General features: G+C 40.1%; 1 pseudogene; it reads right to left on the reverse strand.

Moving 5' to 3' along the window:
• Positions 1-148: 148 nt before the first annotated feature.
• LOC122033306 lies at positions 149-2,321 on the reverse strand (annotated as a pseudogene).
• Positions 2,322-17,066: the final 14,745 nt, after the last annotated feature.

Here is a 17,066-nt window from a genome sequence, read left to right on the forward strand (position 1 = left end):
ATTATACGATAACTATTATTGTCCTACTATTATTCAGTAAGGACAATAATAGTTATCGTATAATAATTCATTACAATAAGTCCTCACTGAATCCAGAGTTTATCGAGCCTTATTCATTTAATTTTAATTATTTTAGCAGAGGATAATTTATTTTTGGGAAGCCCTTCAGATCACATATCCTCTGGTACATAAGCTCACAGCTGCGAAAGGAGTGACACCATGCTCTGACGTGGCTTGTACAACGCCTCCAATGGCGTCGCCTTGGGCATGGACAGTCCTGGCCCCTCCGTCATGTCCACCTCCTCTGGCGACACTTTCTCCCACTCGAAGCACTGGACGAACGTCGCCAGCATCAGCGCCACCATTCGGATAGCCAGACCCACGCCGAGGCACCGCCGCCGCCCCATCCCAAACGGCATGAACTTGTATCCCTCCGCTGCCTCCCCCGCCATGAACCTCTCCGGCTTGAACTTCTAGGGCTCGTCCTAGAGGTCGACGTCCCTGTGGATAGCCCACGCGTTGATGAGCAGCATGGTGCCGGCAGAGACGTCGAATCCCGCGACGGTGCAGTCTTTGGAAGTTTCGTGGGGTGCGAGGAGAGGGGCGGCGGGGTACAATCGCAAAGTCTCGTGGATGATGCAGTTCAAGTAGGTGAGGTTGGGGAGGTCGTCTTCGGAGACCGGCCGCTCGTGGCCGACCGTCGTATCGAACTCGGTGGCGGTCTTCTCCAAAACGTGAGGATGGTTTAACAACAAGCTCATTGCCCACTCTATTGTGCCGGCGGAGGAGTCTGTTCCTGCTGAAAACATTGCCTATAATAAAACAACAAAAACACATATCCATCAATCTTTGGAAAAGGTGATGCGCCCAAGGTGCACCGGAAAATTGTGCACACAAAATTCGTAAATTTTGGTGATTTTGATACAAAATCATAATACAAAATCTTCTCAACTAAGTATTAAGACGAAAAGTGTGCACGTACCGTCATCAGACCCTTGATGATGTCATCCGTGTAGCATTCCGGATCGCTATTCTACAACGACAACATAACGTCCATCAGTGTCTCCCTTCCTTCCCCATCCACGCCGCCGCCGCCATTATCCGCGCTCTGTCGTCTCTCTCGATGCAGCACTATGAGTTTTCCCCAAAACTCATCCCTCCTCCTCCGAAGCCTCATTAGCCTCTTCTCCAACCCGTGTCACGCCACTCTCATAAACTCCGACATGTCGTCGCTGCACTCAACTGTAGTCCCTCGCTCACCATCTCCCTGACGATCAGCCTCTGCTCTTGCGTCTCCCCCGTCAGCGGAACCACCAGCTGTTCTATGATGGCGCACACGAGGTCGAACAAAGTCGACTTCAGATCCAGCCTCCTCGGCGCGCCACCGCTGCCGCTGCCTTGCTGGAGGAAGAGGTTCCGCGCGAGGGCTCTGATCTCCCCGCTGCGAAGGTCAGAGGAGGCGCGTAGGCTGTCGGGCGCGAGCGAGTGCATGGAGGTGATGTGGCGGAGGTTGCGCCAGTGTGAGCCGTAGGGCGCCCACAGGATGGCGGTGAAGTCGTATCCGAGGATCTTGCCGGCGAGGAAGCGGGGGCGGTTCGCGAAGGCAACGTCGTGGACGGTGAAGCACTCTTCGACGGCGGACGGAGAGGACACGAGGAGGACGGGGCGGGAACCGAAGCGCAGGAGAACGACGGGGCCGTGGTCGGCGGAGATGGCGGTGGATCGGCGAGTTGAGGAGGTGGAGGTGGCCTAAAATCGGAAAGGAAGGGGGACTGGGCAGTAGACGGCGGTGGTTTTGGCGCCGACGGCGAAAAATGAGAAGAATACTGAAGAGGAAGAGAAACAGAGAAGGAGGAGGAACTGGAGAAGAGCAGCGGCCATTTCGGAGTGAACAAACAGTGCTACTGCTCCGGACGCCGCTTTTGGCATCATAAGCCGCAGCTGGTGGGCAGGTGTTCGCTCCCTTCCTGTTGTATCTGCGAACATTGGATGCTTTTGGCATCACAAGCCGCAGCTGGTGGGCAGCTGGTGGGCATCACATATAGCTTTAGCTTTTCTTTTGCTTTTCCTTTTGCTTGCATGCCTTTTTGTTGTCTTTTCCTCCTGTTGTATCTGCGAACTTTGAATGCTTCTTGTTCGTTTTATTTTAAGTTTCAGGTTTGGCGTCTCTCCCGCTCCCCCTCTCTCTCTCCCTTCCTGTTATCCAAAACCGGCATGCTTTTTTTTCCACGTTGCATTAGTGTAGTCCTTTGTTACCATGAGGTAAGTTTTGGTTGCTGGATGTTTGATGAAGTAATTTGTGACAAGCAGAAAGATTAATTTACAGATTGGAAGAATCAAATCACCGGAGTTCCTTAATTGTACCGAGTGAGTGACGACTGGAAAGGACGGCGGAGGCTACCGTCTCCGGCGTGGCGTGACGGGTGGCCTGTGTACATCGAAGTGGGGTCGATAACGACGTGAGTGGCGATGGTAACTCTCTCACGTGCCGCTTCGTTGTATCTATTGGAACGGTGTGGGGCAGGCTTCGTCCAATCCATGGGCGCACGGAGGCGAAGCCAAGATTAAAAAACCTTGGGCTAACAGTCAATTATAATTGATATTATAAATTAATTAATTTAAAAATATAAATAAAATAAAAATTATGTGAATATTAACTTTTAAAAAATATGAAATAAAAGTATTTAATATTTAATACATTTAAAAATATTAAATAAAAATATCATTGAAATGGTGCTCTGATTTTTTTAGTCACTAATATTAAAATCAAATTAATTTATTTATTTTATTAGCATTTTTTTAACTAACTCATTAACCTACTAATTAAATAAATATATTAGATTTAGTATATAAGTAAATGATATAATTATAATTTTCAAATATTGCAACCAATGAATTATTTTTTTTAAATTTACAAAAATAAATTTTTAGGCCAAAAATCTAAATTTGAAAAATTTATAAATTTCATCGCAACTTAAATAATCATAACTAAATATTCGGTATAATTTTAGAGTTATTATATTTTACCTCAAAGTCTTTAATTTCAGAACCTATAATAATAAACTAATCAATAGATAATATTATCTCGATACATGAGTTGAAAATTAAATTAAATCAAAAGGGTAAAATTTGAAAATCTGTACGGATTGTAAATCTGATTTGATTCAGAAAATGGCTGTAAATGTTACCAATATTGTGCGGATTAAATTTCTTTTATAAGCTGTATTCTGAAACTGAAGCATCAAAACAGAATTCATGAAATCAGTTTCAATTCTTTCAGTTTCATTTCAAATCAGAATCGGTTCTTAAATTCAGAGGTTGCTGTAAGATTTAGTTTTAAGCAGCTGTTTGCAATTTAGAATTCCTGCATTTGTACATGAAGGACACAACTTACAAACCATTTCAAAAAGGGAAGTGAACAATAGTTTCGTAAGCTGTCCAATTCTGCTCAGTAATTGATAGCAGAAAGGAAATGAAGATTGTAACAAGAGAAAAAAAGGAAATGCTGAAACCTGATACTTGAATCTTTAGAGTCATGCAATTACCACTCCACCAAATGGCCTCTGTTTACAATGAATTTGAATCAGACAAATTAGAGATAGAGAATGGAAGAAAATGCAGAAATTTCTGCAAAGGAAGCATTTCTGTGCTATTCCAGAAATGAGTTATAACAAGCTTGAGTTTCTAAAACCTGGAAAAAATTTTAGAGGATGAATTGATAAGGGTTTTAAGGAGCTCAATGAAAAGGAATTGGAATTTTTAGGAGCTAAATGATGATTAGTTGATACAAAGTCAAGGACTTAAGTAGGAAATGCTGAATTTTTTTTTTTTTTTGCTGAGTGGAATGCAGATTTAAGCCATTCATTCATGGAAAAATTTAAATCCATCTGTTGTTTTGGTGTTGATAGATGCTGAACTTGCTTCACCAGAAATTATTTGATTTTAGGCTGAAAGTTGAATACAAATCAGAGGTGCAAACCAAAGGCTGGAAACTGAAAATCTACTCTGTAGTAATACCAGTTTCTGAAATTGCAGAGTTAGAATCAGTTTAGGTTTGGCTGTAGAATCTGTCCAAAGCATTAAGCAGAGAATCTTTGCTGAGCTGGAATCTTTGTTCAGTAATTCAAAGGGTCTGTTCTGGAATTTTACAGAGAGTGCCAATTTGATCTGCAGATTTCTGCAGAATTCGATTATCAGCTTGAGTTAGAATTCAAGAGCTCCAACCAAATGTTTGCAATCTTCTAAGACAACACTCCTGTGCCATGATGTAGAGCATGCATTTCCAAAGATGCAGGACCTGGAATTATATAGCTGTATCCATTTCATCAAGGTCTGAATTCTAACCAAACATCAAATCTAGGAAGTGTTCAGAAATTTGGAATCCAGATATTCTGAAATTGAGGAGTTCATTGATTTCTACATCAATCCAAAACTCAAAACCTAAATTATTTTTGAATTCAGAGATTGCTAGGAGATCAAAGAGGCTAAATTCTGTTCTGAAATCTGCTGTTGATTTCAGAATTGCAGCTGGTTTTAGATTTTGTTGCTGGAAATAATTACATTGAATGTTATGATCCAAGTTGCTTTTCATTTTTCTGATCAATGGGATTTCAAGTGGAAATGTTATAAGATGTCATTTACTCTATACTTAACCTTCCATGATTTGAATTGATGTCACCTGGGGTTGTGAATTCTGAACGGAAGTTCAGTGACCGAGATGGAACTGCATTCTGGATTCAGAAATTCAGAGATCTACAGACCCAACTGTGATACACAAGCTGACAACCTAAGTTGATATTCTTAATAGGATTTTGATACTTTGGTTCTGATTTTGTTGACTGTTGTTGCATCTGATTGACTAGCAATGTTTTTCTGCAGAAATTCAGTTCTGAATTTCATGTATCAATTTGGTTGTTGAAATTTCAGGATGTAATTTGATTGTTGAAATTTCATTGAGTCAAAATTCATTGAATCCTGGAGAATTCAGTTAGATTGCTTTCAAGTTGTTGCTGATTTTCAGATTCCAGAAACAGAATTTGCAAATGCAGAAATAAAAATCTGCAGAACACAGAAATGCAGAAACAAGGAAGTTGGAACTGTTTTGTATCAAATGATGTATCATAATTCAGGAACAGCCTTAAAACCAATGAGAAACTCAAGTTAGTGTTTCTATTGTGCTGAAACAAATGGTATTCTACCTTCCATAAGGCTCAAGGAAAGCTGATGCAATCAGAATATGTTGCTGAACTCTGTGATCAAAGAAGGAGTGGTAATTCTGGACTTATTTTTAGCCAGTGAGAAGCTCAAGGCATATCAGTTGCAAAATGCTGTTCTGCAGAAGCAGTGAAGGAATTTTTGAAACTGAAACTGGAAGATGAGTGAGCTATGACATTAAAAGAAAGGAAATAGGATTGGGATTGTAATTGAAGAAGTACAAGTGCATTCAAAGAGTATCAAGATGTATTCTAAGCTTTAGAAGGCAATGATGAAGATAAAGGTGATTATTTGGCACAAGGAAACAGTGGTAATTTTTAGTGCCAAATCTTGGTGATAAACTTCTAATTAGTAAGAGTTCCAAGTGAAGTTGATGATTTTCTATTACCATTGATATTGGGTGGTCTTATCACTTCAAACCTCTCATGATTTAAAGCATGCAACCTGATGTGAACTTTGAAATTGTACAGGAGTAAGCTGCCAATCTGCAACAAGCTACAAGTGAGACCATACCAATGAATTCAGGAAAATGAATCAGTAGGAAAAAGAATCTGAATTCGTCTTGCTGGAATTGATTTCTGAGCTGCTGAAACTTAAGCCTTAAATCTGAAATTCTGATTTTGAATTTTGAATTCTGAAATTGGATTGCTGGAATAGGAGCTGCAGTTTTCTTGTTTGTGTGTGCTAGTTTTTGTATGAAGATCCAAACTTTTGGTAGTTCTTGTTTGCTACTATTCTCCTTCCTTTGCCTTTTGTATTGTTTCTATAATTCTGTATAGCTTGAAGCTATTCTGAAACAGGGAGGGCAGTGGTAATAATCATAGAAAGCTTTGTGTTGTAGGTGGTTTCCTCCTAGCAACCTGTAATCATCTGCTGGTGTTTGCTTAATTCACTTAGTGGATGAAATTGCCATGAGATCGCACTAGTGTGATGCTTACATTTGGGTTGACTGTTTTCTGCAATTGCTGTTGCTAATTCAGAAGAAATGCAGAGACAATGAAATGAAGCAGAAAATCTTCAATTGTAGAAGCAGAAATGAATTGCTGAATCTGGGTTTTCTGAAATTGATATTTCTGGAAATGCAGAATTTCAGCTCTGAAAACTGTGAATGCAGAACAGTAATGAAATCAGATTCTGTACAGCCTCAATTCTTTGAAACTGGATATGTTTCTTCACCAATACAATGGGAATGCAAATTTCAAGATTCAAATTTCTATATGATAAATCCTGGAATTGGAAGGGCTGAAGCTGATATATTTGATATCATGGTGAATTCAAGCTCTAAATACTCTCATACTAATTGTAATCCTTTTCCAAGTTAACTCATCATGGAGTAAGAAGGGATTCTTTTAGATGCAAATTTCTGAAACTCAAGATTGATATTTTATGAACTTTAATTGTAGCAGCCTGCCAAGAACCCAGATTATTGAGAATCTGAAATTTTGATCTTAACAGATAAGTAATTGAGATGAGTGGAAGATTCATAAGATCATCTTATGTTATGCACCTTATGCAAATTCATTGCTGCCGAATCCTTAAGATGAAATCTGAGATATCACATTAAAACTTGATACACTGAATTTGGCATTGTCTACCAATCATGGAATCGAAGGTCTAGCAAATTCTGAAACTGGAAGAGGCTGAAATTGTGATGTATGATACTTGTTCAGTGGGATATTAATACTACATTATTTGAATTGTTCAATTTGAAATTGATTCAAGTATTGTATTGATTAGAGTAGGTAAGGTTCTTGGAGTATTTGTTATGAATTAAAATGCTGCTAAGTGCCAATTTTATGTGCTGATTCTGGACAGCAACAACTAGAATTCAATCTTCTGTATTTCAGTGTTTATTGCAATTATTTGCTGAGTTGAATTCTCCATGAACTAAGCTGTAATTACTTGGAAATCAGAATTATAAAACTGAACAGAAGGTTTTCTATCGATTCTTATTTCAGAAGTGACATTTTAGGGAGATGAATGCAAGAGTTGGAAGCTACTGTTAGTGCTTATAAACTTCATTTTAGTTTCATACCTATGTAAAGTGGATGCAACTCTTAAGAGGTTTAGGAAATAAGTGCCAGCACTACAACATGTAACTCCAATGGATCAAGAGTCTGAAATTTACCAGCTGCACATCAGTACTGGAATCAGTAATTTGGAATGCTTATAAAGGGATATATGAGTTATCTTCCATAGGAAGAATTGAATAAGTAAGAGCAGATGAAAGGCATTAAAGAACTGATACTTTTCTGAGGAGGAATGGAACTCGTTTTTAAAGAATTCAATTATACATCTGAACCTAGAATCTGCTACTGGAAATTTAATTTCTGAGTTCTAGAGTTTCAATTAAAGCTCCTGTGCCAATTCTTTTGAAGTTTCTCACCGAGATTATGTTACTACTCCATTATTGTTTGTTGTCCTTTTCTTTCTAAGATTTCCATGGCTTAAAGTATGGAATTTCAGCAGACTTAATTTTTGACACTGTCTTTTGATTTCAAATTCTGTAAATGAAGTTGCTAGAAAATCAGAATTCAGAATTTAGCTTCATTTCTGGAATTCTCGAACATTGCTTCTGGACTTGGTTTCTGCAATTATTTAGAATTCTTCTCAAGATTTGCATACTACATTTTGAAATTTGCAGGAGTCAAAATCCTGGAACAGAACTCTTGAAGCTAAGTTATGAACCTTGAAGCTCTACTGTGAGTTTATGTGAAGGATTCTCATTTCTGATTTGAATTTTGAAATTCAGAATCTGCCTCAGTTCTGTTTTCGGCTATGAAATCTGGTTATATTTCTGAGTTTCTGAGTTTTGAGCTAAAATTCTGCTGCTAACAGGACAGCAGTTCTACTCTGCTTATTGCATGTGTATGGAGTTTTGATTTGAAACAGTAGCACCTTCAAAATTGATTGTTTTGTTTGATTATATGGTGTGTTTCATTGCCCGAGATGGACAATGTTTTAAGTGTGGGGGAGGGAGTTCTTTTCCATATGGGGATTTGAGTTTGTTTTTTTGTTTCCAAATGCTGAAATTTAAGTGCAAAAACAGTGAAGAAGAGAAGTAAAAATTGGCAAATCAATAGTGTATCAAAGGTGAAGATAGAGTATCAAGATTTTTGGATGGCTATCAAATTGAAGGGGAGTTTAGCTTGATCTTTTGTATTGATAATGACAAATGGTATTCATCTCTTTTTACATCAAAAGGGTCAACTCATCAAGTATATTCTTCCAATACTCTCATCTTCTCATTTTCTTCATTAAATACTTTTCTTTTGCCTATTTCATTCACTTTAATTGTTCTTCTTGCTTCCATTTCAATTCTTGATGATAAAATCCTTTTGATTCATGTATGCCATGTTTATAGTGGTGGAGAAGTAGAAAATAAGCAAGCTTATGGTAGTGAAATGTTGTGAGTTGCATTGAGTGAGCTCCACTTATACACATGTTTGAGTGTGAGAGCTAGAATAGGTAAATCCCTTGTGAGATTGCATCTTACTTAATTTTTCAATTGGATTGAAACTACCATACCTACTGATTATTGTTTGGATTGTATTCATGATTGTTTGTGATCTTTAGATGGTCTTAGTTAAATTCTTTTTACTATCTTCTAGGTATTGCTAGGGAAATTTTTGTGGAGATGATTTTTAGTTTTCTTTACTTTCACGGGACGTTCAAGACTAAGTGTGAGGGATTTGATAACCATGATTTTACTGTATTATTTTGATTCATTTATGCATGGTTTGATGTTGATTTCATAGGTTTAAATCATGGTTACATCACTTTTTTGTGCATTGTCTTATTCTTGGACTTAATTTCAAATTATTGTATTTTTGTGTTATTTGATGCTAATATTTGATTCTTATTTTGTAGGCATCAAAGGATCTTGGATTTGGATCTATTTGAACCAAATTTGTGCTTGAATCGGAGTTGAAACGAGAAGATCAAACCTTGGAGTTATTTGGACTGTTCATCTACAATCAAGCAGATCTGAGTCATCCATTGAAGATCTAGCTCATCCAACCTAATGAGGAGGAGATCTCAGCCATAGATGAAGATCCAGAGGTTTTGATTCAGATCTGAGTTCATACAGCCATTGATCAAGCCTGAATTAATCTGGACCGTTCATCGAAGATTGGGCAGATCTGAACCATCCAGTGAAGATCTGGTCGATCCAACCTAAGGGAGAGTAGATCCAGATCATAGATAAAGATCAGTACCTCCGGATCGAATTTTGGATGACTTTCCACCATTGATCAGGAGCCAAATCGATCACAGCCGTCCGTTCAGATCTGGATCAGATTCAAAACAGAAGCTACAGTAGCTTCCCGGCTTCGTCGACTCCTCCACAGTGCAGCTTCGTCCCGCGGCGAGTTCTTCAGGATTCCGGCCCCTTTCTCTTCTCCAATCAATTTCCCGAGCTTCAACCTTGGTGGAGAGCTTCTCGGCGGCGTCATCCCGATCATCTGGAGCCTCCGGCGGGTGTTCCCTCCGGTGAATTCTGCACTTCCGGCCTTCTCTGTTCCAGCGCCGATTTGGAGGTGGTCTTCCAATCGGCGACTCCGATTCCCATCAGCAACATTTGGAGGTGGTCTTCCGGTATTCCTGAGCTCCATCCGACATCACACCACCATCCACAGCGTCATTCCAGATTCAGAGTTTGGAGGTTGCAGAAATCCAGATTTTCGGCCATTATTGGGTTTAGGGTTGTTTCCAGCGTGTCGAGGGTGGTCCGTCGGCACTGTTGAGCACTCCTTGAACTGAGACGCAGCTGAGATGCTCCACTGAGGTCCAGAATTGGGTGGTCTCGACTTTGGCACTCTTGTGTGACGGCAAGAGTGTGTAGCTTGGTAGATTGATTGTGAGAATGGATTGGTTTACCTTTTTAGTTCATTTTGTTATTGTTTTGTAGCTTAGAATAGATTTCTTGATGTTTGTTAAGTTGTTTTAGCAAGTAATCTAGCATTTCTTTCCTTGTTGAAGTTTAGTTTGTGTTTAATTTGTGCTTGGTTAATTGTTAAGTGGATAGGTTTAAATTAAGGTTTTAATTGGTGCTTTAGATTAGGTTTTTCTGATGTCTTGCTATTTAATTCTATTCTTAAGATTAGATTTAATTGCATTTCATTATTTCATATTTAGTTTAAGTGTGTTGATGGTTTAATTATAATGTAGGGTGACAATGCATTATGGTTTGATCATTGACACATAGTTAGAGTTTCATTTATGCATTAGATTAATTTCTTATTTGCTGTGCTTTTCATTTGTTAGACTTCGATTCAAGTTTAAACCCCCATTTATATGTAAAAACCCCAAAAATAGGAATAACGTACAATCCTAGATTACATTCTACCGCAGTTCCTCGAGGTTCGATCCTGGGCTTGTTATTACAACATTATTGCGAAATTAAGGGGTTCATGGAAAATACACTTGTTAATTTGATTTACGAGTGTGACAGACATCGCTATCACTTGTCAAAGGTGTTAGAGGGTCATGTCACTCATTTCTTGTAATGTGGAGATCTTGAGGGAATCACGCTATGTCATATATACTATTCCACGTGTCTGGACACCCATGTCTTCTAACAATCCATAGCAGGGCCACATACTAAAACATTTAGATATTTAGACCTAGGAGAGGCATCGGGTTGGAGTGGAGGTGAGCCGGAGTGTCCGGTCAGTAGAGCTGGTCGACCATGAGCTGGATACCCTATCAAGGAGCTGAGCCCCTAGAGTTGATATAGGACCACTCAGTGATAGTAGGTCGGCTCGGCTGGACTGACTAGCGAGTCAGCTCGGCTGGACTAATTAGCAGGTCGGCCTTGGAAGAATGGTCAGTTGGCTCTGACTGGTTGGCCTTGGAAGATTTGTCGGTCGGCTCTGGCGAATCGACCGTGGAAGACTGGCAAGTTGCCTCTGGTAAGTCGATATTGGAATACTGGTCGGGTAGCTCTGGCAAGTCGACCGTAGAAGATTGGTAGTTCGGCTCTAGCAGGTTGGCCTTGGAAGACTGACTGGTGTGCCAGCTTGGCCGAACTAATTGTCGGGTCAGCCTTGGAATACTGATCGACCTTGGAAGACCAGTCGGTCAACTCTAGCAGGTCGGCCTTGGAAGACTGATCAGTTGATTCTGGTGGGTCGGTTGTAGAAGACTGGTCGATCAGCTCTGGAGGGTCAACCTTGGGAAATTGGTTAGTCAGCCTTGGAAGACTGGCTGGTTAACTGAGCAAGGAAAATTGGCGGGTAGGCATTTGAAGACTGACCGGTCGGCTAAACCAAGAAGATTGGTGGATCAACCTTTATTGGGTGGACTGCCTGTCAGCTTGATTGGGTAGAGATGGTCATGTTGACCACCTTTGACTTTAACCTAACTCAACATTTGATTGACCCTCATCTGTATTCGTGGTAGCTTTAATACTCATTGTATCATCCAGATTAAATGGTCGGTGTTTCCGATGTTCTTTGGGAAGCAACGACTATGTTGTTCATATTTTTAGTGAGCAACAACCTATAAAGGTGAGTATTGGGTTAAAATCGAACTAAAAATAATCGAAATTGAACAAACCAATTTTTTTTCGAGCAAACCGAACCAATTGAAAATTTTAACACAATTGACTAAACTGAACCTATTTTTTTTTCAATTAATTCAGTTTTAAATCAAATTAACCGAACTTTTGATAATTCTTCTCCCAACACTCAAAGTCGTAGGGACAGAATTTCATGGCCAATGTTGTTCAACATCAGTAGGAATCAGATAGAATTTCACAACCAGCGGTTCGATGAAACTTTGGATCTTACCGTGTAATAAATGGCTACTAAATCAAAAGTAGGGAAAAATATATAATCAATTCGACAGTTTCTTGTGGGTGAGTTCTACAAAGAAGAAAGAGCCGATGACAATTTGTGATTCAATATACGAGTGCATAATAATTGATAAGATACAATTTACAAACTTTAAAATACTAAACAAGATAGGAATCCTGTCGGTGGTCACTGATTACTATAGCGTGAGGACGAGAGGATGAGGGAAATCGGGTCTCGAAAGTAATGAGCAAGAGGTGGTGAGACGATAGTGTTGGTGTAGTGAGCACCAATGGTTAAACTTAGGTTTTGATAAATGACAAAGAGATTAAAGTTAAATGTTGTGTTGTCTAACCTTGTTACCAAGTGCAGGAATTAACGGATCTAGAGGACCTGACACCAGGCTGAAGCTCAATTAGGTCTGAGAACCTGATAACTGGCACAAAATCATATAGGTTAAGGAGTGACCCGATATCTGGCAGAACGTCCAGCTGGATCTGTTGGACCTGACAACTGGCCAAAGTCCAATTGGGTCTGTGGATCTGATAACTCGTGGGAAGATCTGGTGAGTCAAAGGCAAGTCAAGTGACTACAAATTGTAAGTAAGGTAAGTCACTGGAGAAGAGTGATATAGTGAGAGTGAGTCCAAGCTGGAATTATAGACGTTGATCCAGTTTAGGTCTATTTTGAAAACCTAAACTGAGATCATAATTAGATCATGGTCTTGGTAAGACAGGATCTAATTTATAAATCTTATATTTAATTACGATAACTTTGTTTTGTAAGGTATAATTTGTTATTTGGACTAACACATTTTACAAGGGTGAAATACATTTTTAAGCCTCGGATGAATAGTGTTGGAGGTGCCCTGGACAGATTGAAGGCACCCTCGCATGTTGGTTGAAGGTGTTGGAACCCCAAGGTTGTTTTGGTGTGATCAACAAGTTAAGTTAGGTCCTATGTTGTTTTAACCTTGTGTCTAAGTGTGCAGGAGCTTAGGAGCACAAATACTCGAGCGGAAGACGCAACTAGCGAGAAGGACGGCACGCACGGTGCGTCCGATGGACGAGTTGCTGCGGAAGAGTACCCCGGTGGACGAGAAGGAAGCGTGCGGTGGTTCCGAGGGACGAAAGCCGAAGCGGAAGATTGTTCGGGGAGCAAGAGACGCAGCTAGCGAGAAGGTCGGCACGGGGTGCGACCGAGGTACGAAGACTGCGGATGAGTACGCTGGTGGACGAGAAGGAAACACGCGACGATTTTGAGGGACGAGAAGCCGGAGCAGAAGGCTGCTCGAGAAGACCGGAAGTTGGGTTCGGGTGAGCCCTTTTCCGGATGGCAGAGATCACCCAAGCGAGCGGATCCGGAGGAGAAGAACCGGACTGAGACGGGACTAAACCAGAGAAGAGGTCCCGGACGAAAAAGTCAACATCTGTTGACTTTGGGCTCCGGGGCGCCCGGAGCCCTCCGGGGCTCCCGGACCAGACTTTTGACCAGGATCGAGATTTGACTCAATCTGATCGTTGGGGGATAAAGTTTATCCCCCCAGGGCGCCCGGAACCCCTTCGGGGCGCCCCGACCAAGGCTATAAATATAGACTTGGTCCAGAAGCTTTTCAACGAACTCTGAATTGTAATTCCAACGCCTGTAAGCTTTAGTCTAGAGTTGAGCTTCTGTTTTCTGCGCTTCAACGCTGTACGAGGCTTCTCCGCCTGAAGAAGTTTTTAGTGAGCTTAATCTTCCTTGGATTAACAACCATATCGGTTGTAACCAAGTAAATCCTTGTGCCTCGCTTTTTCTTTATGCTTTTAATTTATCGGCTTACTTTATATATACAAGTGTTAGCTTAAAGAGTTCGAGGAAGGGTTGTTTTGTTTGTTTTGTTTTTGTAGGATATCCAACAACCCCCCTTCCAGCCGGCCGTAACGGTCCTACAAGTGGTATCAGAGCCGAGACGCCTCAGAAGGACTAACCGCCGTCTGAAGCAACAAAATGATGGCCGGAGCTAGCAACTATCCACCTGCATTCGAGGGGGAGTTTTCCGTCTGGAAACAAAAAATGGAGGTATACCTTAATTCAGATTTTGGTATCTCTTTAATAATGAAATTTGGTTATGAAGAACCGAAGAACGCGTACGGAGAAGAAATCGATAAACGTCTCTGGACTCACAAGCAACGTGAAGAGTTTATGGCAAACGCACGAGCTAAATTTCACATTCTAACCGTAATACCAAAAAAAGATCTCGACAGAATCGGAGAATACAAGAACGCAAAAGAACTCTGGGAAAAGTTCTTGAAGATCTACGAAGAACCAGCTGAAGCCGAATCCGACTCCTTGATGGACACCGAGCCGCCGACAGAACAGTCCGAGAATAAGAAAACTGCCGAGATAGTTGATCTCTCACCACCGAGCATCTACCAGAAGACGCAATCAGCTCTACCTCAATAAATATCAAGAGCATCAATAAAGGGGGAGTAACGTCAGAAGAAAATAACTCGACAGGGGGAGAACTAACAGTCGAAAAGGTAAGTCAGGTATGGACTTCAACTTCTGAACAATTAGTTAAATCAATCAGAATGTCGCAGAAAGAATTTTGTGAATTAAAAATTGAATCTTCGAAAGAATTTTTCGAATTAGAAAATCTTCTGACGAATAAATTTTGCAAAATACGAAATATTTTTTCGAACGAATTTTGTAAATTAGAGATATTATCGAAAAAGTTTTTCAGATTATCAACAGATTTGTTCAAATTAAAATTTATGTTGTCAAAATATTTTTACAAATTACAAAATATTTTGTCGAACAAATTTTGCAAATTGGATATGTTGTCGAAAAACTTTATCAAATTAGAATTTAGATTATCAAAATATTATTGTGAAATAGAGATTAACATTATACAAATCTTTACATGTTTAATCATGGTTGCTTTAAATATGGAAAAGTGTGATTTAAGAAGCTATGATAAATTAAAATGAAAATTTAAAACTTTATGATAAAAGCATAAAATAAAATTAAAAATAAATGCATAGAAATTTTTTTTATGCATAAAGTTTTCTACTGAGAAAACTCTTAATTTTCATGACGAAAACTTAGAAATTTTCCAAAAGTTATTTTTAACTTTGAAATTTTCTCTGATATTTTGAGATTGCTTTTGTGAAAATTATTGTAAAATTTTCAAAAGTCTCAAAATTTTCTAAAAGTTCTTAATGCTTAGAAATTTTTTAAAAATTTTCCTTGACTTAGAAATATTTTCCTGAAAATCATTGAAATAGATCTTTATAAATTTTCTAAGTGTCAACCCTTAGATTTTTCTTGTAACCCCAATTTTTTATGTGATTAAAGGGGGAGAAGAAAAAGTATAAGTCAGGGGGATGTAGAAAATTGAAAATTGAAAATTGGAATTTTTGAAATTTAATTTTTTCCATCATGTTGCATGTTATTGCAATAAATTATTTTATTTTATGTCTATTTTTTACCCTAGCTTAACTTGGGTTGATCACATCAAAAAGGGGGAGATTGTTAGAACCCCAAGGTTGTTTTGGTGTGATCAACAAGTTAAGTTAGGTCCTGTGTTGTTTTAACCTTGTGTCTAAGTGTGCAGGAGCTTAAGAGCACAGATACTCGAGCGGAAGACACAGCTAGCGAGAAGGACGACACGCGGTGCGTCCGAGGGACGAGTTGCTGCGGAAGAGTACCCCGGTGGGCGAGAAGGAAGCGTGCGGTGGTTCCGAGGGACGAAAGTTGGAGCGGAAGATTGCTCGGGGAACAAGAGACGCAGCTAGCGAGAAGGTCGGCACGGGATGCAACCGAGGGACGAAGACTGCGGATGAGTACGCTGGTGGATGAGAAGGAAACACGCGGCAATTCCGAGGGTCGAGAAGCCGGAGCGAAAGGCTGCTCGAGAAGACCATAAGTTGGGTTCAGGTGAGCCCTTTTCCGGATGGCAGAGATCACACAAGCGAGCGGATCCGGAGGAGAAGAACCAGACCGAGGCGGGACTGAACCAGAGAAGAGGTCCCAAACGAAAAAGTCAACATCTGTTGACTTTGGGCTCCGGGGCACCCGAAACCCTTTCGGGTGCCCGGACCAGACTTTTGACCAGGATCGAGATTTAACTCGATTTGATCGTTGGGGGATAAAGTTTATCCCCCCCAGAGCGCCTGGAACCCCTTCGGGGTGCCCCAACCAAGGCTATAAATATAGTCTTGGTCCAGAAACTTTTCAATGAACTCTGAATTGTAATTCCAACGCTTGTAAGCTTTAGTCTAGAGTTGAGCTTCTGTTTTCTGCGCTTCAACGATGTACGAGGCTTCTCCGCCTGAAGAATTTTTTAGTGAGCTTAATCTTCCTTGGATTAACAACCATATCAGTTGTAACCAAGTAAATCCTTGTGCCTCACTTTTTCTTTATGCTTTTAATTTATCGACTTACTTTATATATACAAGTGTTAGCTTAAAGAGTTCGAGGAAGGGTTGTTTTGTTTGTTTTGTTTTTGTAGGATATCCAACAACCCCCCTTCCAGCCGACCGCAATGGTCCTACAGAAGGCACCCTTCACCAGTTGGAGGAGCACTCATGCATCTGTTGGAGGCGCCCTCAAACGGATAAGAAGCAGACTTTGCACGGATAAGCTGCAAAGCTCTCGAATCTAATAAACCTCAAAGGAGGTTCCTCGAAGACGTTGGAGGTGCCTTCAATTAGCTTTAAAAGGATATTTTGACCATCACTTCCATACAAACTCCAACAATCAATCTGATGCTTTGTTTGCAACTGTTGTGACTCTACTACGCCTGATCACTGTCGACAAACCAACACCAACACACGAGTTTGATCAAATTCAATCCTTCTAAGTGTTGGTAAAGAATTCTTTTATTGTGCATTTTCTTTTATATACTTGCAAAAGAAAAGTGTAGGGTTGTTACACTTTTCTTCTACATTTGTATTCGAATTACTCTTTCGATAGTTCCAGAAAAGAATTTAGTGGATCATCCATCGATAGATCCAAAGGACCTGGGTCTTAGAGTATGAGTCGTCGAAGGTTCTGAACAAAGTAAAAAACCGA

Source organism: Zingiber officinale, chromosome 11B (genome assembly GCF_018446385.1).
Source record: "Zingiber officinale cultivar Zhangliang chromosome 11B, Zo_v1.1, whole genome shotgun sequence".
NCBI lineage: Eukaryota > Viridiplantae > Streptophyta > Magnoliopsida > Zingiberales > Zingiberaceae > Zingiber > Zingiber officinale.